Genomic DNA, 26,718 nt, shown 5'->3' with positions numbered 1-26,718 from the left:
TTTTAATAATTTTAAAAGATAGGAGAGAGAAAACGTTATTAAAAGAAAAAAAAATGCAGGGTATGAACGTGCATAAGTTTGGAAGCGAAATATGCTATAGATTGGATCAAGACGTCACCTATGGGACGTTGCAAATTTAGCTTTTTAAAATGAAACGACGAATCAACCGTTCTTACATGTTCAATTAGCAAACAGCATCGAAACCAAGATTTTTACCTGACCCCCTTCAAACAAAACAACATTTCTACATGAAATAACTGACGATTTTTTAAAAAACGTTTTCAATATTATGTGTCTGAGAGATCACTCTTTCTAACCATACCAGGTTCGTGCCAGTTCGATGCGGATGACTAAAAAGTTTTTAGTTGACATACAAACACACAGACGAGCGAGATTTATATGATAGACTAGCAGGTGTACCCGGCATTGCCCATGTGTGGAGAGGTTGGGGCTAGGAAAATCAAAACAGTAAGCAGCCTGGATGCAAAGAGAGGTGTTAAAAAAGTGGTAGTAGGTAGGCAGGCTCGAACCTGTAACGCGAAGAAGGAAAAGAAGGTGAAAAAAAACTAACGTCTTAGCTAATGTGTCCATCGCGAAACCAGAAGTTGCGAGCATTGGAATTAAAGGTAGACAATTCAACAGAGATGATGACTTGTGAAAATGTCGACAAGAAACTGACTTCTCCTTGTAAAAAAACGGCCCAGTTAAGGGTGAAGGAATGAATGTTTTTGGACAATTTTTCGATATTTGTCATCCAAGAGACCGAGCTTTGGGTTCAAGCCTCCTGGCTACTACCACTTTTTTTATTTTTACACCTCTCTCCACCCGAGCTGCCTACTGTTGTTTTGATTTCCCTCCACTTCTCTACACTTGGGCACCTTCAGCTTGTCTATATATATATAAAAACGAAAATGTGTGCGTGCATTTTTTCTGTATTTCTGTAAGAGGCTTTTTTCGCGTGGCTTCTCAGTCAGGTCACTCCTTCTTAAAACTTTTTAGATAATAATATCTACCAGTTATGACTGGGGTTCGCGTATATCTTTAATTTGCCTGACTTTTATGCGCTATTTTCAAGATTTTTTTCGATCGCCGCATCTTCGTCATGCTTTTCAGTATAAAAGCGAATGCTGAGGTGGAGGAAACATAAACTGGCTTGCAGCGCCAAACTTAGTTTGACCTTAATAAGGTCAAACATCATGCGACTTAACTTTCTCGCACCTGTCAATTTCACTTTATAAACGTTAAATTAAGACACTTTTCACTTCCTCTCCCCTCATGGCCAAGATGGTTAGGTGACACGTTTTTTTCCCTTTCGTTTCCACCTTTGCGTCAAGGCTTTGGGGTTCAATCCTACCTTTCTACTAAAACTTTTTTTTTCTTTTACACCTTCAAACACCCGGCCAATGTTTTTTTTTTAAACAGGGTTGTTTTGATCTCCCCCTCCCCCTTCAACACGCACGCCTCCAAAGACCCAGACAACGCCGGGTACCCCCACTAGTCTATAATATAAAAGGCAAAATATGTGTGTGTGTTTGTATGTCTTGCAAAAACTTTCAACACACGTGTCGGACCGTGACAAAATCAGTATCGTTTTAAAGCCAGTCTCTTGGATGATAAATATCGAAAAGCTGGCCAAAAAGATTCATTCTTCACCGTCAACTACGTTTTTTACAAGGTGAGGTCACTTTTTTCCTCAACATTTTTGCAAGTCATTCAAGCCTTGCGTCACCGACGTCGCATAAAAATAATTATTTCAACCGCCCGTGACATCACAATCGTGGTGGGCGCATCAATAAGACTGTTTGCTTTTTTTCAACCTCCTTTTCCTCCTGCGCGTTACAGTTTGGAGCCTGCCTACTAATCCTTTTTTTTTTTTTTTGCTCAACCAACACCCTTATACATACCTCCACACACCCAGGCAACACTGGGCACCCAGGCTAGTAGATTATATAAAAGAAAGTTGTCTGTGTGTTAGTGTGTTTGTATGTCTACTAAAAAATTTTGTCAGTGGCATCGGACCAGGTCACAACTGGTACCATCTCAAATACATAATGTTAAAATTAAAAAAAAAAAAAAAAAGGATTCGTTCTATGATGGTTAACTGGCCTACTTTTTGGAAGAAGGGTCCGTTTTCACTAAAACTTTGTTCATAAACCTTATTTTGCACCGTCATGATGTCATAAGCACTCGTAAGCGTATTGGCTAAAGTGTTAACCAGTAACTTTTTCCCTTCTTTTCCTCTTTTGTGTTTTAGGTTCGAGCCCACCCGCCACGGCTGAGTTTTTTTTTTTTTTTTTTTCGGCACTCACTGCTATTTTCATTGAAAGAAAAGTTGTTTTTGATTCATTTATTTGGGGGGGGGGGGCAAACACACGGGCAACACAAAGTGCTCAATATCTTGATAATAGTTACTTCTCTTCGTATCCCTTCTGCCAAAATATCTGGTGACGAGGTTGTCACTACTGATTACATTTTTGTGTTTTTATCCGTTCTTTTATTTTTTAAATTGTCGTGTGTGTGTGTGTGGGGGGGTATCAATGGGAAAGTGCTGAATATCCTTAATATAGCAGGTGTGTCCAAACCGAACTTCATGTCCACCCGGGCAACGCCGGGTGTCCATGCTAGCTATATTATATTGAACCCAATATATAATAATGATTTAAAACCTTTTTAAAAAATGACTCCTGCGCCACCACCGAGAATCAAAACCAAAACATTTAGCTTATGATTTCTTTTTTCCGTTGACGTTAATGCCTGAGCTATGAAGACATGTTTGCTGCATGGCTAAAAATTAAAAAAAAAATGAACCAATAACCATTATGTTACGCATGCGTATTGTATTGCTATCGTTCGACCTTCACCTGGCAAATTCCATTTGTTTAATTTTCACACTTTTGCACTGATTTTCCCTGGCTAAAACTCAAATATAAAGTTTCGAATACCCTATATATATAGTTTCATGTCTATATACCAAAAATTGACTGAGGAGTTTGGTAGGCAAAATTTTTTAAACAAATATATACATACGTAAATATAATTAGAAAGAGGTTTGTGTTTACTATAACCTTTTTATGCAAATATTACGCAAGTCTAAATCGTGTAGAATATCTGCATGAATTACACGTTATATTAATTAAAGATGATCATCCCATAAGAAAACCGATAAACCTAAAGAATTAATTAAAATTAATGTTTGAAAGAATATGCAAATTAGCTAAATCTTTTGCAGATGAATGCAATTCCACGACTCATATATAAACAAAGTTGTATTTTATTTTTAAATAAATAGAAAAATAGGGGCTTTAATATGAATATCAATACACACACAAAAAATAATATTATAGGAGTATAGATGTGTGTATATATATATATATATAGAGAGAGAGTGAGAGAGAGAGAGAGAGGGAAAAAATGATTTCAGAAGAAATCTTAGAATAAAGACGAAACGTTGACAGACGCGTGACTTGGTTTGTTCTTTTTTTTTTTATCTATCTCATTTGAATACTATTTTCATTATACTCATCATTGTATATAGGGAGACCCGACGTTGCCCGGGATCGAATGATGATCAACAAATGTTTCACACTTCCATATTTTTATTGCCATCGAAATCGGTAAAATCGATTGATTACCTGCTCTAATTGGGGACCTATCGTGGTGCACATAGGGGAAGCTTCACATGTCACCCCCACCGTGACTTAATCTACAATACATTGTAGTTTACATTGCATTGTTTCAGTTGTGATCTGACCAGAAATATTCATTTCGAATGCGCCCCTGTCATATCAAAGAAAAGAACCTGCTGTTGATTTGATATGCCGGACTTTTCTGCTTGTGCGGTAATAAAATTTCTCAAATGCACTTGTGGTGTTGGGCTGTGTAAGGTGTTAACTTTAGTTAAATTCACTTGTTCCTTCTTTCATCAGATTATTTCGATCATCGATACTTATTGAAGACATTCCGATAAAAAAAAAAAAAAACAATCTAAGGAACACTGTTAGGCACATAAATTTACCTTTGTGTGAAATTTCATAAAAATCGGCCCAGCTGTTTTTGTGTTCTGAGATATATATATATATATATATATATATATATATATATATATATATATATATATATATATATAGCATTTCAGCCCGGCATTGACATACATCTATATATCTATAAAACGAAACGGAGGACACGCTCAAGTGCTTTTGAGTATTTTAATGATTTTAAGCGATTTTAATCGTCTTTTCATTTCATCTCGCTACTTTCATTTTTCAATTTCATTTTTTTATTTTTTTACTACTCGCCTGAGGATGACCAATGGAGGTCGAAAACGTTCGCGATTATGGGAAATTTCTTTTTTCACTCGGAAAAAAACGTTCGGAAAATGGTCCGACAAAGAGAAAAGGAGGATTACAAGAAAAACAAGCAAGAGTTATCTGTGCTATTTAATGAAACGTGCATAAAAGAAAAAATGCTGCCTAAATATGCTAATATCTATAAAAGTGAACATGTCTGTGTGTGTGTGTCTTTGTACATTTCCCTACACAATAACTCTGTCAATTTTCAGTCTACAGACTCAAAATTTGATATACAAGGTATTAAGATTTGAGAAAATCTTTGTAATCGGTTTTCGGCCAGAAAAGTTGTTAAGAGGTCAAAGTTCAACGATTTGACCTTTGAGAACTCTACCAAACTCCTCTGCCAATTTTGGGTCTAAACACTTGAAATTTTAGATATAGGTTCCTTGGACATGGATCTAACTTAATAACTTGATTTGAGCTTAAAACAAATGTTAAGAGGTCATAATAGGGGTCAAAGTTTTTTAAAAAATTGACCGCTGCGGTCTCTACCAAATTACTCAGACAATTTCTGGTCTGAACATTTAAAATTTTACATAAAGTGTATTCAGAGATAGGGCAAGCTTTTTAATCGGGTTGGATCGAAAATTTGAGCTACAAATATATAAATGTATGTATGTATGTATGTTTGCATGTCTGCCTAAAACTTTCGACAGAGGCGACGGATTTTCACAAGATGGTATTTATTTGCTCCCCCACTGAGCAAATTAGGCACAAGGCCGTTTTTAATGTGAGGTAAAAACCAGCTCCCCTAAAAGTAAGCAAAAAGGGGGCACTCTGGTTACCAAAAATAATAATTGTCCCAGTATAGAGGGTTTCCCCTCCATTGACTGGTACAAATTATCTTAAGTGCAGCATCTGCCGGAACAGATACTACACTTTTGACGGATTTTCACAAGATCAGTATCGTTTTGAAGCTTGACCTTTCAGATGACAAATATCGAAAAATTGGCTAAAAACATTAATTTCTTCGCCTACAACTGGGCACTTTTCTACAGCAAGGGGGTCGCTTTTTTCGCCAATATTTTCAAAAGTCATCCCCTCTTTTCGATTGTCTAGCCTTAATTTAAACCTATGTCACTTCCAGTTTGGCAGTGGTCATAACAGCAAAGACGTCACGACAAAGTTGTTGGTATGTCCGGTGTATATAAAGTCCGTTGATGGTATGGAACTTTGTTTAATTTCGGGAGAAAACACCTCCCCTTTTCAAAAAGAAAACAAAAGTATACTCCACTCGAATATATCCGTCTATTTGTTTGTTTTTCTTGTCTTTACTCTTGTGATTCCGGTCCTTTCCGCATTGCTTTTGGCTTTTAAAACGTCCATATATAATTTTATTTATATGTGTATTTATGCTTTGAGCATGCCGTAGGTATGTTCGTAAGTAGCGAAAAATGGTCTTTGATGTGTATATAGTTGATGATGAACCCTCGTAAGTGTCAGCTTGGAGGTTATTCCTCGCCAATGCGACGCCTGCTTTTTCCTGCGGATACTTTTGTTGCTAAGTCTTTCAACAGACTTTCGGCGGCGGCTGCTGCTGCTGCTACTACTGTTGCTGTTAAGCATGATCCATAGGCATATCCAAACCGTTGTGTAGAACGTCATCATTATACACACTTATTAGTGACGTCATCATTTAGTGTGTTTACCATAGTTCTGGTCAATTTCTGTGGAAGATCATTTATGCAGAAATTTATGAATAAATAAAATGTACAATAAAAAAAAAAATGGATAAAAACAATATAAGACTTACCTTTTATAAAACAAATAGATTTTTAATTTAACTACACAGACGATAAAATTAATTTTAACCTGTTCTGTTGATACATGTATCTAAAGATACTATTTCTTACAGGCCTCCATACTTTTTTCGAAAAAAAAAAAAAAGGCGCAAATTTTGATTATCACCTCTGTCATTTTAAATAATCAAATCCAAAGGATTTTTTTTAGTCGATTTTGCTTTCGCAATTTTTATTATCTCAAGAGTCATATATTCTATGATATGAATATATTTTTTATTATTGGAAACCTGTTATAAAAAAAAATGTTTAAACTTGAAATCGCGTAATATTTTAATTTAATATCATTTAAAGCTTTTTAAAAATAATTATTTTTTAGAATTTTTTTTTGTTTTTTGTTATATAATTAAAATAATTATATTACCGAGAGGAAAAAAATTAAGAAATTTTTTTTTTTTAACATACTAATATTGATGTTATGTCCAATTTTATTTACAACTTTAATGTAAATGAAAAAAAATAACAGGTTTATATATATATATATATATATATATATATATATATATATATATATATATATATATATATATATATATAATGAAAATTACAATTGAATTTACCAAAATGATCCAAGATAGTAAAATTAAAGTAAATTATAAATATTAAAGAATTAATATTTATAATATTATCTCAGCCAGATATAAAAGCTCGATAAAACCAAATAGGAAATAGAGCTTATAATATGAGCAAACAGTTAATAAAATATGTTAAAAAAAAAACACTTTGAAATGAGTTAAAAACATATTTAATCTGAAAAGGAAACACTAGATAAATGGATAATCCTTAATCCGCGGAGTTTCGAAGAAATACTGTCCTTCTCATAAGAGGGTAGGAATTAGCAAAATGCGGGATCGGATTTTGCATGCATATATATATATATATATATATATATATATATATATATATATATATATATATATATATATATATATATATATATAACTATTTTTTAATTATTTGATCTTTTCAGCTTTAAAAAATGTTGACATTTTTATCGACCTACATTTATTTTTTAGTTTTCATAACATGAAATATGGGGAGAGGGGGTAGAACACCTAAAAGAATTCCTCTAATATATTTACTGAAACCTACTTTGAATGTGTAAGTTTATTTAATAATGAATAAATATCGAAAATTTCAGAAAAATATGACTATTGTTTGATTTTTGCTAGATTTTTAAAACACGGGTGTGTCAACGGCTTCAAAAACGTCACAACATAGGAACGCTGTTTTAAAGCGTCGATAATGTAAATACGATTTTTATCTCGCATTTTCATTATTTTTGTATGCTGTAATAACTGACAAAAAATATTAGCTGTTTATTGGAAGCTTCTTCTTTTAAATGGTAAAAAAAAAAGTTAGGATGATAATATTCTATTAAATTACAGTTACATCGTGTTACATACGGGGAGGGGGGGGTAAAACTGTGGCGCGCGTTGAAGGTACCTAATGATCCATGATAATTTTATCGTTTCTCTGGTATCTTTCTATTAGGAATTTCGATAATTTTTCACCTGTTTCCCACCTTAAAATTTTCTTTAAAAAGACGAGTACTATAGGGATTCGGATGTGCTGAAAACGAATATTGCATTTAAATTTTCCGCAAATAAGTAGTTTTCCGGATATTAAGCAATGTATTTCCTATATTTCAAATGTGTAAATGCAATCCTGAGAAACTACGTGCGCTTGCGTGTACTAAGATGGCCACCAGCAATAATATAAAAAATGATTTTGCTTAATAGCCGGAAAACTAATTACTTGCAGAAAATTTAAATGCGATATTCGTTTTCAGCATACTCGAAAACCATTCAAAAGTCACCTTAAAAAAAAAATGTTAAGGTAGAAATCTGGTAACAATTTGCCGGCATTAATTTCTTTCTAGAAGGATATCAGGTATTTATGGGATTGACCGTGAAGGTTGTCAACATAAGTGGAAGTATTTCTATGCAACGAACTGGATTCGAACCTGGCACACCCATGTTATCAGTCCGTGTGGTTAACCACAGACAACGTCACCTCTGTTGCTGCTTCGCGTTCATTGTAGTCAGCCTCACCAGTTATGCTACGCTTTTCAACAGGTGTTTTGTTTTAAGCGCGTTGTGCGTATGTCCCAACTTTCCTCTCTGTCTCTCTTTCTCCTCTCATCCCCCACTTCTCTCTCACTGTTGTAGCAGTGCCCATAGAGCCGACCACTATGATGATGAGTGTGAGCTCTAATATTCTTACTGCTCCTACTTGTCGCTCCGATGACGACGGATGAGAATCGACCCGGTTGTTTTCCGGGATTCTGGCTACTTTTCTTCCTGCATAGGAATAACGCAAAACTGTTGAGTTAAATCTTTACAGTAAGTCGATTCAAAATCCAAATATCTCTTTTCTTTTTTTCTTTTCTTTTTCTTTTTATTTATTTAGTTTTTATTTTCTGTTTTTCTTCTCCTTTCTTTGTTTACTTCCTTCTTTATATCCCCCTTTCCTCTTTCTCTCCTCGTCATTTTTTCTTTCTCTTTGCTCTCACTTTTTCTATTCTCACTCTCTCTCTCTCTTTCTCTCTCTCTTATCTTATTCCCTCGTTTTCTCTCTCCTTCCTCTCTCCCCTTCCTCTCTCCCCTTCCTCTCTCTCCTTCGTCTCTTTCCTTTCTCTCCCCCTCCTTCCTCTCCTCTTTCTCTCTCTTCTTCCTCTCCCCTTTCTCTCTCTCCTTCCCCTCCCCTTTCTCTCTCTCCTTTCCCTCCCCTTTCTCTCTCTCTCCTTTCCCTCCCCTTTCCCTCCCCTTTCTCTCTCTCTCCTTTCCCTCCCCTTTCTCTCTCTCTCCTTTCCCTCCCCTTTCTCTCTCTCTCCTTTCCCTCCCCTTTCTCTCTCTCTCTCCTTTCCCTCCCCTTTCTCTCTCTCTCTCTCCTTTCCCTCCCCTTTCTCTCTCTCTCCTTTCCCTCCCCTTTCTCTCTCTCTCCTTTCCCTCCCCTTTCTCTCTCTCCTTTCCCTCCCCTTTCTCTCTCTCCTTGCCCTCCCTTTTCTCACTACTTCTATCATCTCCTTCTCTCTTTCTGTCTCTTCTATCGCTTCCTATCCTCTCCCTCTCACTTTACAACTTCCCCCTCTCACACGTCCCCCTTTATTTTCCCCCGCTCCCCCCCCCTCTCTCTCTCTCTCAATTCCCATCCCTTTAAAACAATTTTTCTTGTTCTTTGTGAGAAGAATGCCACACACATATGGTATTTTTACATGCATGCACATTTTTTGGACAACAGCCCTACCTTGGCCTTGGGGTCAAGATCAAAGTGTAGCATCTGCTACACTTCAATTTCTTGTTCTGTTAGTGGTGGAGAAATCCTTCACGACTGAGACAATTTTTAATTTTTGTTCCTTTTCTCCACATTAAAAAACGACCCTGCTATCTAACTCTGTCCCGTGGGGGAGGGGGCCATTATAAATAGGGACAGCCATACCTTTCCCCAGATATAAACACGCAAATATTCTAAATCATAATAGTAGCATGATTTGGCCATGTTTATATATAATATACGAGAGTCGTTTCAAAAGTAAAGCCTCCTATTTTTTTTTTTTTTACTCAAAAGTTGAAGAGTTACGAAGACGGGAGTGGTACTATTAAAACAAGCAACATTTTGTGCTTTAGAATTTATTTTTCTACATTATCAGCACCATTCTCAATGCAGTTTTGCCTGTGATGAACAATGGTGTTCATGGCTGTCCGAAGCTTGCTTTGTTATACATGGGTCGTTCTAAAAGTAAAGTCTCCTTTTTTTTTTCTTTTTTTTTTTTTTTTTTACTCAGAAACCTTGAAGAATAATGAAAGTGGGATTGATACTATTAAAACGAGTAATGATTTGTGCGCCAGAATGTATTTTTTTACATGACAGGTGTTGCTTTTTAAAGTTTCACACTGTCAATATCTGCAACAGAAAGATAAAACTTTCAAATCATGAATGCATAAGTTCAGTCACTATAACAATGCAATTTGAAATCCCATCTGATTAATTAGCACCGAATAAAAATCAAATAAGAAGCAATACTTTCGGAATACATCTCATACACTACTTAAATGATGGTCACTTTGTGTTCTCGTATAGTAAAATCTATAAATAACCTCAGAATATTTGTTCTTGATAAATGTTATTTACAAAAAACTTAGATTTTGATCAATTAGTGTTTTAGTAAAACAAACTAGACTAACATTGTGCACTATATATTACACAGCTATTTTGATTTATTGACAATTGCATTATCTTTTTGAAAAATAAAAAAATAAAATCAAAGATGACAGGAATGTTGTCGTTTGCTTGTTTGTTGATTAGTGTGATTGGTGTTTTTTTTTGTAAACAATTGTGATTGGTGTTTTTTTTTTTGTAAACAATTGTGATTGGTGTTGTTTTTTGTAAACAATTGTAATTGGTGTTTTTTTTTGTAAACAAGCTTCATTGGTGTTGTTTTTTGTTTAGTTTTTTGTTTTGTTTTTGTTAACAAGTCATTGTTCTTTGTTTTTTGTTTTTTTGGTTAACGCGTGTGATTGCTGTTGGCTTTTTCCGTTCATTGGTGTCATTGGTGCTGGCTTTTTTGGTTGATTACCTTTTTTTTTTGTAAACAAGTGTCATTGGTGTTGGTTTTCTTTTTGTAAACAAGTGTCATTGGTGTTGGTTTTCTTTTGGTAAACAAGTGTCATTGGTGTTGGTTTTCTTTTGGTAAACAAGTGTCATTGGTGTTGGTTTTCTTTTGGTAAACAAGTGTCATTGGTGTTGGTTTTCTTTTGGTAAACAAGTGTCATTGGTGTTGGTTTTCTTTTGGTAAACAAGTGTCATTGGTGTTGGTTTTCTTTTGGTAAACAAGTGTCATTGGTGTTGGTTTTCTTTTGGTAAACAAGTGTCATTGGTGTTGGTTTTCTTTTGGTAAACAAGTGTCATTGGTGTTGGTTTTCTTTTGGTAAACAAGCGTCATTGGTGTTGGTTTTTGTTTTTTGTTAACAAGTGTCATTGGTGTTGGTTTTTGTTTTTTGTTAACAAGTGTCATTGTGGCTGAGTTTTTTAACAAGTATATTGTTTTTTTTTGTTTGTTTATTTTTGTTAAAAAGTGTGATTGGTGTTGTTTTTTGGGGTTAACAAATGTCATTGGTGTCGGCTTTTTTGGTTCATTGGTGTCATTGATATCTTTTTAGTTTATTAGTGTTAATTTGGTGTTGGATTTTTTGCTGATTAATGTTATTTGGTGTTGAAGTTTTTGTTGAGTAGCATGATGATTTGGCATTGGCTTTTTGGTTGATTAGTGTCATTGGTGTTGGTTCTTTTGTTCATTAGTGTTTAAAGGTGAAGTTTTTTTTAATTTATGTGTTGATAGTTATGGTGAGATATTTGTAAAAGTTCTTGAATTGAATGCAGTGACAGGATTAAAAAAAAAATTAATGAATTGTAGGCGATGGCAGAATTTAAAAAAATTTCACTAGATGAAGGAGGTGGCATTATTTAACAAAAAATTTACAAGTTGAAGAGAGTGGTAGGATTATCTAAAAATGCCGGCAGTATTTAAAATTTTACTAATTGAAGACTGTAATGGTTTATGAATTGAAGGAGGTGGGAGAATTTTTAAAAAAATTATGAGTTGAGAATGGAAAAGTTTTAAAAGAATTTACCAATTGAAACTGGTAACACGATTTAAAAAAAATATACGAGTTGAAGGATGTGATGGGATTTTGAACACTTTTTTAGTTAAAAGTGAGGGTGGGATTCTAAAAAGATTTCACAAATTGAATGTGATGGTGGATTTTTGAAAAATGTAACTAGGTGAAGAAGTTGGAGGATTAAAATAAGATGGTGATGGCAGGATTTTTTTTTTTTTTTGTAATTTAGAAGTTGAAGGCGGTGGTGGAATTTCAAAATATTTCACAAGTTGAGGGAGGTGACGAGATTTTCAAAATTTCACAAATTGAATGGAGCAAGATTTTAAAAACATTTACAAGTTGAAGGACGTGGCATGATTTTAATAAAATTATGAATTAAAGGTGAAGGATTTAAAAAAAAAAAAGAAAAAAAAGTTAAATATTGAAGGAGATGTCGAGATTTTAAACAATTTTCGAGTTAAAGGCAGTGATGGGATTATTTTTTTAATTTTATAAATTGAATGCGATGGTGAGTTTGAAAAGGTGAAGGAGTTAGTGGGATTAAACAAATTTCACAAGTTGAATGAATTGGCAGGATTTAAAAAAATTACGAGTTGAAGGCGGTTGTAGGATTTTGAAAAAATTACTAGTTGAAGGCGGTTGTAGGATTTTTAAAATATTTCACAGATTGAAGACTGGCGGAATTTTAAACTATTTTATAAGTTGAGGCAGGTGACAGGATTTTAAAAAATCCACAAGTTGAAGGTGTTGGTCAGATTTAGAAGAATTTCATAAGTTGGAGGTGGTGGTAGGATTAAAAAAAAATTACGAGTTGAAGGCTGGTTCTTTTGCAAGTATTATAAATTTTTTATGAGGTAGACATGGTGGTTGAACTTTAAAAATTTTGAGAGTTGCTTTCACTGTTTTTTCTTTACTTTCATTTGTTAAAACATTTTTAATATTTTGTTCTTCTCTACTTGTATATAAAAGTCACTTTGTGTGTGTGTGTGTGAGTTTCTCGTAGGCTCCGAAACAGCTGAGCCTATCTTTTGCAAATTTCACACAAAACTAGCCAGGATTCCCGAAGTTGCCCGGGTGTTTGGAAGTCTGTGTTCAGCAAAAAAAAAAAAAAGTGGTGGTACTAGGCAGGCTCGAACCCATACCACAAGAGAAAAAGAATGTGAAAAAGAAAATGTGACGTCTTTACTGTTACACCCATCACAAAACCGGAAGTGACGTAGGTTCAAATTAAAGCTCATCAATCGATAAGAGAGGGTGACTTTCGAAAATATCAGTGAAAAAAGCGAACTTGAAAATGATACCTATCTGTCGAAAATCCGTGGCCTGTGTGGAAAGTTTTTGCAAGACACACACACACACACACACACACATTTTGTCTTTCATATATATGTCTGGCAGTGTTCTTAGATATGTTTTGTACAGAAATTCATCCAATTAGTATCCAGAATTGGAAAAATCTGATCTTAAAATAGCTTTTCTCTCTTTACAGATAAAAAGTAATGATTTTTACAGGCGAATATTTTACGTTACACTGGCCAAGGGAAATAATAAAATCTCAGCAAATCATTTCTTTTTGAAAAAGTAGATCTATTACAATCTGGAAATATAGCTTAGTGGTAGAGCATTTGACTACAGATCGAATGATCCCATTTTCAAACCTGGGAGTACCTCACCATTTTATTTGAATTTTTTATAAGTTAAATTTACGATAAAAGAGGTACCATTTAAAATTGCCACAAATCATTTCTTCATTTGCATATTTTAAAACTAAACATTAATTAGAAGTGACTTTTCCATGGCATTCATTGTTAAGTCTAAATATCAGCTGAAATGATATTGTAAACAAACACAGGCGGGATTTGATGAATGATATTATCATTATTATTTTAATTTTTTTTTTGTGAATTAGTTCACTAGAAAAATTATTCCTCATGATATATAATCTAAGATAAATTTCACCTGTCTGTTTAATGTATGTATGTATGTATGTCTACCTAAAACTTTCGACAGAGGTGACAGATTTTCACGAGACTGGTATCATTTTGAAGCGCGACCCTTTGGACGACAAATATAAAAAAATTGGCCAAAAACATTGATTTCTTCACCCTCAACTGGGCACTTTTCTACAGGGAAGGGCTTGCTTTTTTTTCCCCCCACTTTATTTTCCTCCTCCATGGTATGGGTTCGAGCCTGCCTGCTTACTACCACTTTTTTTTTTTTTTTTTTTTGCTCAACACACACTTCCAAACACCCGGGCAACGCCGGGCACCCAGGCTAGTAATGAATAAAAGATCGATTCTATAATAATGCTTACACAATCTGCATAAATTAAAATACCATGTTTAAGTGAATTGTGCAACCGGGCAACGCTGGGCTGGCAACTAGTTACTACATAAAAAATTAAATTTCTCTCTTACTAGCATTTCAGGCCGGCGTTGCCCGGGTGTTTGAAGGTGTATGTTGAGCAAAAAAAAAAAAAGTGGTCAATTATTTTAACTTTGACCCCTATTATGACACCTTAACATTTATTGTTTTGGGCTCAAATCAAGTCATTCAGTTAGATCCATGTCCAAGGAACCTATATCTAAACTTTCAAGTGTTTAGACCCAAAATTCACGGAGGAGTTTGGTAGAGTTCTAAAAGGTCAAATCGTTGAATTTTGACCCCTTAAAAGCCAAATTTCTAGCCAAAAACGGAATATAAAGATTTTCCCAAATCTCAGTACCCTGTATATCAAATTTCGAGTCTGTAGACTAAAAATTGACAGAGTTATTGCGTAGGGAAATGTACACAGACACACAGACAGACACGTTCACTTTTATAGATATATAGATAGATTTATTTTTTAAAATTAAATTTTTATTTTTGTGCCTTCAAATGTCAATAGCCATAGGTAAAACTTTGAGCCACTGCCTCCACATTTCTGGTTGCTATAGCAATGGTATAACAGATTAAATACGTTCTTTTGTTTGCTGTTTTATATATTCACTATATTACAAAGTTATATATTTTTGTACTTTTGTGTCATGCTGACAAGCCTCGAGGCTAGAAAATTAAAGTGTCAAAAATAATACAAAAACGAAACTCCAGCTGATTTATGCACAAGTCATGGCAAGTTAATTGTTTGAGGGTTGACTAATCAGAAAGGATATTTTAAAACAACATTTAAGATTTAGTGAGTTGGGAGGCCATAATATAGGAGTCGAGATTTTGAAATTTAAAGCAGTACGATTGCCAATGTAGCTATTTAAAATTTTTATTTTTTTTTTATTCCATTTTCATTCAAACAAGTCATAGTGTCACTTTGATGTAGGGGACTACTATCGGGGACATAAGTTGCAGGGATACTATGTAGGGAGTTGAGCAGCGAGATATCCGTTCACATTACACTTGAACTTCTGCATGTCAGTACAGTTGGGAAAGCAGAAACTCAAAAAGTCTATTTCTATTTAACAATTTTAGTTAAGACTTTTATTTTCATCCTCATATAATTGAATTCTCTTCTGTAATAAACTTTTTAGAAGTCGGATTATGTAGGTGCTCAGTCTACGATGCGTTAAATTTAGTTTCTTTTGTTTTTCCGGGAATTTAAACTGTATTCTTTATTTTTTGTACATTTTTTTTTTTATTCAAAGTTTTAGAATATATATATATATATATATATATATATATATACCGTATATTTCGGCGTATAGGACGTCCCTTAAAGTTTAAAAAAACAATATTTCATAAGATACCAGGTGTTGCAATCTCTAGCCTAGACTAAACAAACATGGTTTCGTGATTAACCAAACTATTATATGATAAATTTATGAAAATTTGCTCCAAGTTTGTACCTCGTCGTATCTGACGGCCTCTTTATCTGCTGAAATATACGGTATATATGCGTGTGTGCGTCAAATTTTTGTTGACTTTTTAAAATGGATGGCTCTCGTCTGGGGGAGCTCCATGTTTTGACAAGCTTCTGGGTTTGACCTTTACTCCTGATCTGAAATGGAACACGTACATCAGGTCTGTTGCCAAGGACGCTGGGAAAATGGTGGGATCCTTCTACCGCTCCAGAAGATATCTCACTACTGATGCAATCCTCTATCTGTGTAAAAGCCAAGTACATCCAAGGATGGAGTACTGCTGCCACATCTGGGCAGGAGCTGCTAAAAACAGCCTATCCTGCCTTGACAGAGTACAAAATAGACTTCATGGCTTATTGGGGGATGCCCTTTTCTCTTACCTGCAACCTCTCTCCCACAGAAGAGACGTTGCGAGCCTGTCTTTGTTTTATCGTTATTTCCATGGCAGGTGCTCATCTGAGCTCCACTCTCTCGTCCCCCCTCGCCAATCTTTCACGAGAAACACCCGTCTGGCTGAAACTACTGTCAATAATTTTCCCCAACTCTTTATCTGTGCCTAAATCCAAATGTAGATTCCATGAACAAAGCTTCTTTCTTAGAACTGCATGCCAGTGGAACTCTTTGCCGCTTGTCTGTTTCCTACCTGACTACAACTTGGATGTCTTCAAGTCCAACATAAACAAACTCCTAGTAGGACATTCTATCAAATCTCCAATACTAATGATTACTACAATACTATCTCATTGATTATTGTACACGCAATAACCCTTATCCCTGAGTGGCCTTAGGGCCTAGATAAGTGGTGACCCCCATGTAAAAAAACAAAAAATCGACATAAGTTTAAAAGCGGTAAAAATAACACGCAAAGTCATCAAGGACTTTGTGGCATAACAGTTAACGCATTCAGCCGTAATACATATGGTCTGAAGTTTGAATCCTAGAACAGTCAAGCTACGCTGAAGTGAGGTAATACCTCAAAACACATGTTTTCCTATCCTCTGCTCCAATTAAGGAAAATTTTAGTTGACAACACATCTATACTTAAACTTAAACCCACCCACCGAAAAACACCCGGGCAACGCCGGGTATCCTCGCTAGTATATAATAAACGAAAACTTGAAATACTAGAAGCATTACAAATAAAATCTAAAAAAAAAAAACTATTAATAAAACAAACTTTAGCAATATTAATAACATCCTGAATTGTTTGTAAAGTTATTTAATAGCTTTGCAAACATTTCAGGATGTTATTAATTTTAACCAATGAAAAAAATAGATAAAATAAATAAATAAAATATATAATTAACCAATGAAGAAAAGAGAAGAGGAAAAAAAAGTATATAATTTGTTCGAAACCAGTTAGGTTAATTTATCTCTGACGATGAATCCTGAAGGATTGAAAAGTACTAGGACTTATGATAAATATGGTGATTACATCAGCCAGTTCCCGCCAGAAGTGAAGACTGTTATTTGGAAGTTGGAAAGAATCGAAAATAGAAATAATAGACAAAAACGTCTATTGTATCTAATGAAATATGCCTTAGAGAAAAAATGCCTATATATATATATATATATATATATATATATATATATATGTATATATTTGTTTATTGTTATATAAACATGCTCACATCCCGCTGCTACAAATAGCCACTTGTTTCAACCTGTAACAACCTCGTTGAATTCATCAGTCCATTACTTTTGAATATAAAAAACCCGAGTATATATATATATATATATATATATATATATATATATATATATATATATAGATGTGTGTGTGTTTTCTTATTGGTTTATGAATTGGACTTGGACCACATATGCTCGTCACGAGAAAAGCCTGAACGTCTACCATCTCCAATGCTTGCGACGTATCATGGGCATCAATTGGTGGGATAGAATCACCAACGAAGAGGTGCTAAGACGTGCCGGCAGCCGCTCCTTGTTCCAGACATTCAAGATACGACGATCGCGCTGGCTTGGACATCTGCGCAGAATGCCCGATGGCCGTCTCCCTAAGGATATCCTCTACAGCGAACTGTCAAATGGATCAAGAAGCCACGGTCGCCCGGTGCTGCGCTTTAAAGACGTGGCTAAACGGGATCTGATTGCTCTTGGCATCGATGTGAATGTGTGGGAAGAGCTAGCCGAAGATAGACCAGCATCGAGGCATGCCTTGAGTAAGGGTGGTGAAGGACTTGAGAACCTTTGGTTCGAGAGGCTGACGCAGAAAAGACATAACTAGTGACTACGTTTACTGTTGCTTGCATTAATCTTTCGTAGATTGCTTGCCATTACATGAATTTAATTAGATTTTTCACTTTATCATTTAGAAATAGGATCTTCTGGGAGGTTTTTGTGTTTATTTATTATCACTATAGACTCTAAATACGAAATCTGGAAAATATTTTTCATATATTGAACTTTCTAGCAGTTTTTTTGGATTATCCATTTGTTTCTGTTTAGTGATTTTTTTTTGCTATCCAACGAAACACATGTAAGACATGAAAAGAAAAGTCATCTGCCTAAAAACAAAGTGTGAATGGATTTAATCTTTTGGCATTGCAATCACTAATCGTCTCTAGATAAGTTATGAAAATATATTCTGGCAATTAAGCTACACTATTATGCTAAAATTATTTTATCCTGGCGATTTCCCCACTGGGATGAACCATGGATACCTCCGTATAGCTTAATCACCATAGTATTCTACTGAAAACCATGCTTGGTGCGAGTATATTTTTTCTGTATTCATATCTCAATGTAATTAGAATTCCAGTGCTTGTTTACATTAGTGATTTTTTTTTTTTAAACCACCGCATTTCAGGTGAAAATATTCTTACATATTTAGCTTCATAGCAAAATTTAAAAAAAATGATTCAATAAAAGAATGACAAGTAAAAATAGAATTTATCAAATTATCATGTTTTAATGTTGAAGAATTTTGCGACCAATTCAGTAAGATGAATATCCCTTAGCTTAAAGGTCTGCCATTTTAAAACAGAACATAATTATGGGATTTAAAAAAAAAAATACATCTTGCACATTTTCAACTAGATCCAGCACCAGAATTTCTTCTTGGTATATTCTCAACAAAAATTTAACTCAGAAATGAGTGGCCAAGTACAGAATTAGGATGATTCTTTGGTAAAATTATTTATGACAAGAAATAGAAGTACATAACAATTAAACGACCCAGATGTAAGCGTGACACAGAAAATAACACGCTATCGTATTAATATATAGATTATGTAGTTATTATAAGGGCTAGGACAACAGCATATTCTTTTCATTGTTTTGACTCTCGAGTGTGTATCTGTTGATATCTTTTATGCTTTTATATAGAGTAATGTGGTTCTTGGTTATTTAACTGTCTAACTGTGTCGGATATATACTCGAGTCAAAACAATGAAAAGAATATGCTGTTGCCATAGCCCTAGTAATTATACTCAAAGTACAGAAAATTGATCCAGACCAACAGGTTTTGGAGAAAAGGAGTAACAACCGTGTCTATTAATTGGCCTATTTTACTTGAACAAGTAAGAAAGAATAATGTAAAGTTAGCGAAAGGTAAATATAAAAAATGAAAAACTTGGGTGGGGGTGGTGGGGAATGCCACAGAAATGTATGGAATGCTTCAGACTGCTTTTGGATCATCTTGCATGAATTGAGCATCAGCTTTTGAGTGGCATAAGAGATTCAATGAAAGCACAGAGTCTGTGAGGGATGATGAGAGATGCGGGAGGAGTAAAAAAATGTCTGAACACCAGAGTTGATTGGCCAAATAAAGAATTTCATAGATAAGGACAGTCGTGTGTCTATAGAGACAATAAGTGCACAGTTTGATGTCAGTGTGGGAACTGTACACACAGTTATTTGTGAGGAACTGAAGATGTGGAAGATTTGTGCATAGGCACCAATTCACAACTCCATCTTTATCACAGACTCCTTGACCAAGATGAGCATGAAGACAGTTTCTCGCCCTCCCTGTAGTCCAGACCTTGCTCCCTGTGACTTTTGGTTATTCCCTAAGCTCAAGGAAAACTTTAGTGCTTGTTGTTATGAGATAATTGAGGGGATGAAAGAGGCTGTGACTAGGGTCATTGACACGCTCACACAAGAGGACTTCCATGGGGCCTTCCTGAAGTTGTTGGAACAGTACAACAAGGGCATTGCAGCCAGAAGAGATTACTTCGAAAGGGACCAGAGTTTCATGTGTTTGATATCAAGAGAAGTTCTCATATGGGAAAAGTCTGGAAACTTATTGAAGGCACTTCATAAAATTGACATCCTGCTGATTCATGTTTATTGCTTTATTTGTTTTGAGGTTTGTTTTAGCCAAACCATATTCCTTTGTAACAGTGTTTCTCAATGTATCCTTGTTTAACCTTTAAAATAATTTGCATATCTCTAGGAACTCCTGAACAAAATTAAAAGGACGCTTTGTTTAAGAAGCATCAAAGTTTAAATAAATCACAGAAAAATATTTTTAGCATACAAATATGTCGTTTATTCCAGATATTAATTTTTTGCATTTATAATTTAAATACAATTCCGGGCACATTACTCGCTCCGTGCTGCTCACGCATGTATGGTGTAATCTAGAATAGTTTCCTAAACTTCAGGATACCATAGAGCTCCTGAGCATGACAAGTGCTTTTCACGAAGCACTAGCAAGATAATTTCTAATATAAATATGAAAAACAGTTTCAAATTTTAACACTAACTAATGATAATGTTTACAAAAAAAAGAAGGGACAAATAGAGCCAAAGTCTGTGTATTGCTCTATCTTAGAGCAGGATTTCCTAAACTTAGGGACACCATGCAGCCTCTGAGAAAGGCAAAGGTTTTTCACGGAGCACTAACAAGATAATTTCTAATATAAATATGAAAAACATCAATTTCAAATTTTAACACTAACTAATGAATTTTGGATTCCTTGACTTCAGGCTTAAGCCAAAAGAAGCAATCACAAAAGCATTGACAAATTTGCTTCTTTGGGATGTTGGATATAAATCATGAAACACTTTACACCTGTAGTTATGTATTATATCTAGCTCCTCACCGTCTCGCTCCTCGTCTCTCCTCCCCGTCTTGCTCCTCGTCTCTCCTCCTCGTCTCGCTCCTTATCTCTCCTCCTCGTCTCTCCTCCCCGTCTCGCTCCTCCCCATCTCGCTCCTCCCCATCTCGCTCCTCCCCGTCTCACTCCTCGTCTCTCCTCCCCGTCTCGCTCCCCGTCTCTCCTCCCCGTCTCTCCTCCCCGTCTCGCTCCTCGTCTCTCCTCCCCGTCTCGCTCCTCGTCTCTCCTCCCCGTCTCGCTCCTCGTCTCTCCTCCCCGTCTCGCTCCTCGTCTCTCCTCCCCATCTCGCTCCTCGTCTCTCCTCCCCATCTCGCTCCTCGTCTCTCCTCCCCATCTCAACCCCCCCGTCTCGACTCTTTACCCCTCCCCCCATCTCGCCTCTTGTCTCCCCCCCTCTCGCCCCTCTTCTCTCTCCTCCCGTCTTCACCACCCCCGTCTTGCTCCTCGTCTCCTCTTTCATCTTGCTCTCTTTCTTTCCTCCTTACCTTTTTCCCTAACTCACTCTTCTCTCTTTTAGCTCTTCCATTTTCTCCCCCTTTTTCGGTATTCCTCCTATTCTCTCTCTGTCCCGTTTCTATTCTGTCCTCCTCCCACTCTGCTCCATTTCTATTCCTCCTCCTCCTCCCACTCTGCCCTATTTATAATTCTCCTCTTTCCACTCTGCCCCCTTTTCTCCCCCTCTTCTCTTTCCTTTCCCTATTCTTCCTTCTCTTACCTCTCTACCCCTTTTTCTATATCTTCTCCCCTCTTTTCCTTTTTCACCCTCCTTCCTCTCTGCTCCATTCGCTATTCCTCCTCCTCCTCCTCTCTCTTTTTTTCTTTTCACTATTCCGCCTCTTTTTTCTCTCCTTTTGCTATTCCTCCTTTTCTCTTCGCTATTCCTCCACCTGACTCCTCCTCTTTCCCCCCTTCCTACCTCTCCTTTTCTCCCGCATTTCATGTTCTCACATTTTTCTTTTCTCTTAGATGCCAGAATAAATTCGTGTATGCAGAAACGTGTTATTTCTGTCAATTTTTAATAATAACTAATTTACATATTCTTTAAAATATAAAAAAAAAAAAAATGGTAAAATCCTGCATCCTGATTTCTCCCTTTGATTCTTTTGAATGCAATTGTCGTCTCTGCTTCTGCATTCAAGATCACAATCATCCCACCCACTCGACTCCTACGCACCATTCTGCCAAGTTGGGTCGGTCATGCTGATATCGGCAGCATTAGAATGCTTTTGCAACGAACAATTATCGTGTGAACATAACAAGTTTGATTTGATTGAAAGTTGCAGAAATTGAAGAAAAAAAAAATTCTCCCTTCTAACTTTTAATTGTCCTTTCAGTGCAATAGTTAAGTAATAGTATCAAGCGACTATTTTTATTTATTCTGTGCAATCTATAATATAAATATCACCTGTCTGTTTAAATGTATGTATGTATGTATGTTTGCCTAAAACTTTCGACAGAGGCGACGGATCTTCATGAGATCGGTATCGTTTGAAGCTCGACCCTTAAAACGACAAATACTGAAAACTTGGTCAAAAGCATTAATCCCTTCACCTTCAATTGGGCACTTTTCTTCAAGGAGGGGTCGCTTTTTTCGCCGATATTTTCAAAAGTCATTTCCTCTTTTCGATTGACTAGCCTTAATTTAAACCTCTGCCACTTCCGGTTTGGTGATGGGTGCAACGGCAAAGACGTCACATTTTTTTTCATGTTCTTTTCCTTCTTTGCAGTACGGGTTTGAGCCTGCCTACTACCATTTTTTTTTTTAATTTTTTTTTTTTGCTCATCACACATCTCCAAACATCTAGGCAACACCGGACACCCAGGCTAGTTTATTATATACGATAATATACGAGGGTTGTTGTAAAAGTAAAGCCTCCTATTTTTTTTAACTCAAAAAATTAAAGAGCTATGAAGATGGGAGTTGTACCATTAAACTAAACGACTTCTTGAGTTCCAAAAATTAATTTTTCTACATAGTCCACACCATTCTCAATGCACTTTTGCCAACGATGAATGATGGCTGTGCATAGGCATCTGGAATGTGCTTTGTCATATGAGGGGCATTCCAAAAGTAAAGCCTTCTATTTATTGTAACTCAAAAAGTTGAATACCTACGAAGACGGGAGTGGTACCATTAAAACAAACAACCTTTTGTGCTCAAAAGTTTATTTTTCTACATAGTTATCACTATCCTCAATGCACTTTTGTAGAAAATCCAATGACACATCTGTTTCACACCCTCGTTATCTGCAACAGAGAGATGAAACTTTTAGGTCATGAATGCATAAGTTCAGTCATCATAACACTGCAATTTGGAATCCCCTCTGTTCTATTTGGGTGGAACAAAAGAAATAGGAGGCATTACTAATGGGATGTCCTTCCTAAAAGAAAGTTGCATTTTCTCTCTATATTCAGCTATAATTGAGAAACTACACAGGGTACATTTACAAAACTTATAGATACTGATTTAGAATGACTCCAGTCAAATTATTGTGAAAAAATATTGTAAATTATCACCATAAAATTTATATTTGCAAATTTAAAATTACATAATAGTAACATCTATATATATAAAAGCGAAAATGTTTGTGTGTGTGTGTGTGTGTTTTCATGTATGCCCGCGAAAGAGTTTTTTCCTCGGTCTTCTCGCGGGGTCGCTCCTTCTTAAAACTTTTTATATCATGTCTAAATGATAATATCTACGAGATAACAAGGGAAGTCACGTGTGTATTTAATTTGCTCAACTTTGAAAAGCTAAATATTCAACATTTTTCGACCGTCGCTTCTGGATTCAGCTTTTTCATATAATAAAGCAAAATAAAACTGCCCCGCAGTAAATAAAATACTGCCCTGCAGTCAAAGTTGACTTCATTAAGTCGTCAAGTACGAGCATCTGCCAATTCTTAATACTTAAATAAATTCAAACATGTTTCCTCTACTACTTCTTGCTGGCCCAGTGGTTAGCATCGCACGTTTTTTTTTTTTCACACTTTATTTTCCAACTCGCCTCAAGGCTTTGGGTTCAATCCTTCCTACTTATCTACCAAAACTTCCCCCCCCCCCCGACACAAACACCCGGGCAACGTCTTTTGTTTTGATTTATCCAAAAGCACACCTCGACCCCACCCTCCTCCGCGACCCAATACAAACACCCGGGCAAGAAGTCTTTGCTTATTCTTTTGTTTTGATTTACCCAAAAGCACACCTCGAAACACCCGGGCATCGCCGGGTACCCCCGCTAGTTCCAGTATAAATAGGCTATTTTTAAACATTATTGGCACATTTAGCAGGTCATATCCTCATAAAGTTTTATATTGCTGATAATTTAAATCCATATAATATTTTATTCTTATAATATTTATTGAATAAAGTATTGCGGTTTGGCTTATTGTAGATTAAGACACCAAAATAAGAACATTTGCTAAATAATGCAAAGAAGGGCGTTATTTGCACAGCATTTCGGCTGATGTAACTTCCGACCTTCTTGGAATGTTTGCTATCGAACTTGGGAATCTTTTTGTCAAATTTTGGAATTTGGATAGAATTTCAAACTGAATTCTTTATTTAATCCATTGGTGGGGAGGGGTAGCATTTTTTTTTTTTTTTTTTAGGGGGAGGTAGTTAAATTAAAATTTTTCGGTTTCAGTTTTCTTGGTTCTGTGTGGTGTTCCTTCATCTTTTTGTTTTACTTCTACTGTAGTTTCCACATGGCCAGTCAGAGTTTGCAGCTCAAGTTGGTTAGTCTCTGCATTCGAGGGTCTTTCTTAAGATTGAATAGAGTTTCAAACTGAACTCTTTATTTAATCCATGGGGTAGCACGCTCTTGTTACATCAGCCATGAAGATTCAATCCTGAGTGCAGAATATGATTGTGAATTACTTTGGACTTATAGTCGGTCATGGTTGAAAAAAAAACCATACAAGTTACTCATGGCTAACTTAACTGGCTTTTACGAGGAATAGTGCACTTTCTTTAAGTGATGTTACCTAAAGTAAAAACATGAAGCTGGATACTCCACCAGACCAGATGAATTCTTGTCCTGGGATAAAGTAAGACCAAGAGACCACAAGAAAGATATAGTACAACATATTTAAATGGTCAAAGGAAATGGGGAAAGGAAAATTATGTTCTTAACTTCAACTCCATGTTTGAAATGTAAAGAACTTCAATAGAATATTCAAATATCTATGTATCTCCTATAGTAATCAACTGTAAGCCCTTGGAAGACAACCCTTTGATTGAGGGAAAATTACTAACTGTATTTAAGATGTAAAAGAGAACTTTGATAGAGTATTCGAATATCTATGTGTCTCAGCAGAGAGAGAGAGAGAGAGAGAGAGATCAAATGTTAGCCCCAGGAAAGGGGCCATCTTGATTTCTGAGAACTTTGACTCAAGTTCAAATTTTTAACTTTATATGTTGAAGAATAAGGCTTATAGATATTCCTGTTTCATCACCCACAACTTTTGAAATACCATTGAATGGTGTGAAGAATTTCTAATACTGAAAGAAAGTTTTTTTTTTTTTTTTTTTTTGCATGAGAAAAAAATAGTAATTATACTCAAAATGCAAAAAGTTAATTCAGAGCAACAGCTTTTGAAGAAAAGGAACAATTACCAGGTATATTAATTAAACAATTTTACTCAAGCAAGGTTTGTAAAGAATTATTTTTTTTGGGGGGGTAGTTAAATTACAATTTTACGGTTTCAGTTTTCATGGTTCCGTATGTTGTTCCTTCATCTTTTTGTTTTATTTTGTTGTAGTTTCCACGTGGCCAGTCAGTTTTCAGTTTAAGCTGGTAAATCTCCGCATTCAAGGGTCTTTGATTTAGCTTTTTTCATTATTGCTATACGTTGTATTTTTCTAGTTTCCCCTTGACTCCAATTTCTCCATTTATTATTATCATCTATATAATATTTTGTTTGTTCCTTCCTTAGTCCGTATGTTACGCTTTGATAATGGCCAAATACAATTTTTGAAGGTCAAACTGCTTAAAAAAAAAAAAAAAAAGGCGAAACTCACAAAATTTAGATTTAAAAAGGCCAATTTGGCAACCCTGAGTAAGATTATGAAAGTAACCTCCTTTTCATGTATAACATTGTCTGCCAAAAGGTGTTGGACTGAATGAGTAATGTCTCTTACAATATGATTTTATTATTTATATTGAACTATGTAGCACAATATTACTTTCTGAGTATTTATTAGTACTTATTAAATTATCTCATTTGGATTAGTTCTATATTTAAAATACAATAGACACTATTTTCATAGAAATGTTAATTAACTTATACTTGCTGTGTGTTATTAGTTTTTCTGTCCAAAATTTTTTTTTTTTTTTTTGCTATGTAGAAAAATATCATCTTTATCAAAACATTTGTTAATTCAATATTTCTCATTTTATGGAATTGCCACGAGTCCTGCTAGCTATTATTTTTTTCGTCTCGTCTTATGATTAAGTATAGAATCACGTGGAACACGTGACCAACAACTCATAGGATCAGTTAATAGTGCAAAATCAATCGGTCAATCTGGACTAAAGGAACATAAAAGAATGAATACATGGAGCTGATGTATCCCTACGTTATGGTTATACGTGTCGTGAGTGACTTCCAACCTTTCTTGTGCATTGCTATTTCACTTGTGCTGTCATCAATAGACGATATCTATGCCTATGCATACAAACTGCTTCAAACTCCATCAATAAGTGCTGTCACAAAAGGTGCACCAACCTGCCAATGCTACGTGCAGCAAATGCAGCTAACTTCATTGATGCAGCGCCTGTTGAAACCCGACTCCATTTGAGAAAGAACTTCTTGCAGATATCAAAAGAGTCAATAAATTCTCCTACCTAAGGTAACACTATTGATTTCACTAGGTGAACTGATCATTTCAGTCGGTTTTGTTTTACAAGTTTTTTTTTTCCCATCAACGGACTTGATACACGACTAGCTGTCCTTTATTTGTTTACGACTTTGTAAAGGGCTTTTCGGAGACTTTCGGCCTTATTATGTGATATC

At 35.4% G+C, this 26,718-nt stretch overlaps 1 protein-coding gene across 7 annotated transcripts in view; it reads left to right on the top strand.

The window, feature by feature from the left end:
• Positions 1–26,718, top strand: part of LOC145261225 (protein retinal degeneration B-like) — a 633,753-nt gene that overhangs the window by 201,408 nt on the left and 405,627 nt on the right. For 3 of the 7 annotated variants that reach the window (XM_080119588.1, XM_080119587.1, XM_080119582.1), the window contains exon 1: positions 8,330–8,493. The exons of 3 other annotated variants lie outside the window; for them this stretch is intronic. The gene's annotated coding sequence lies outside the window, so the exon portion shown is untranslated. Of the gene's footprint in view, positions 1–8,327; positions 8,494–26,718 lie in introns of those variants that run through there. One more of the 7 variants, XM_080119586.1, reaches the window with a different exon arrangement.

This window comes from Euprymna scolopes, chromosome 37 (genome assembly GCF_053919585.1).
Source record: "Euprymna scolopes isolate OS-2025 chromosome 37, ASM5391958v1, whole genome shotgun sequence".
In the NCBI taxonomy this organism is placed as follows: Eukaryota; Metazoa; Mollusca; class Cephalopoda; order Sepiida; family Sepiolidae; genus Euprymna; species Euprymna scolopes.
Note: the sequence above shows the minus strand (reverse complement) of the source record. Positions and strands in the feature narration are given on the sequence as shown.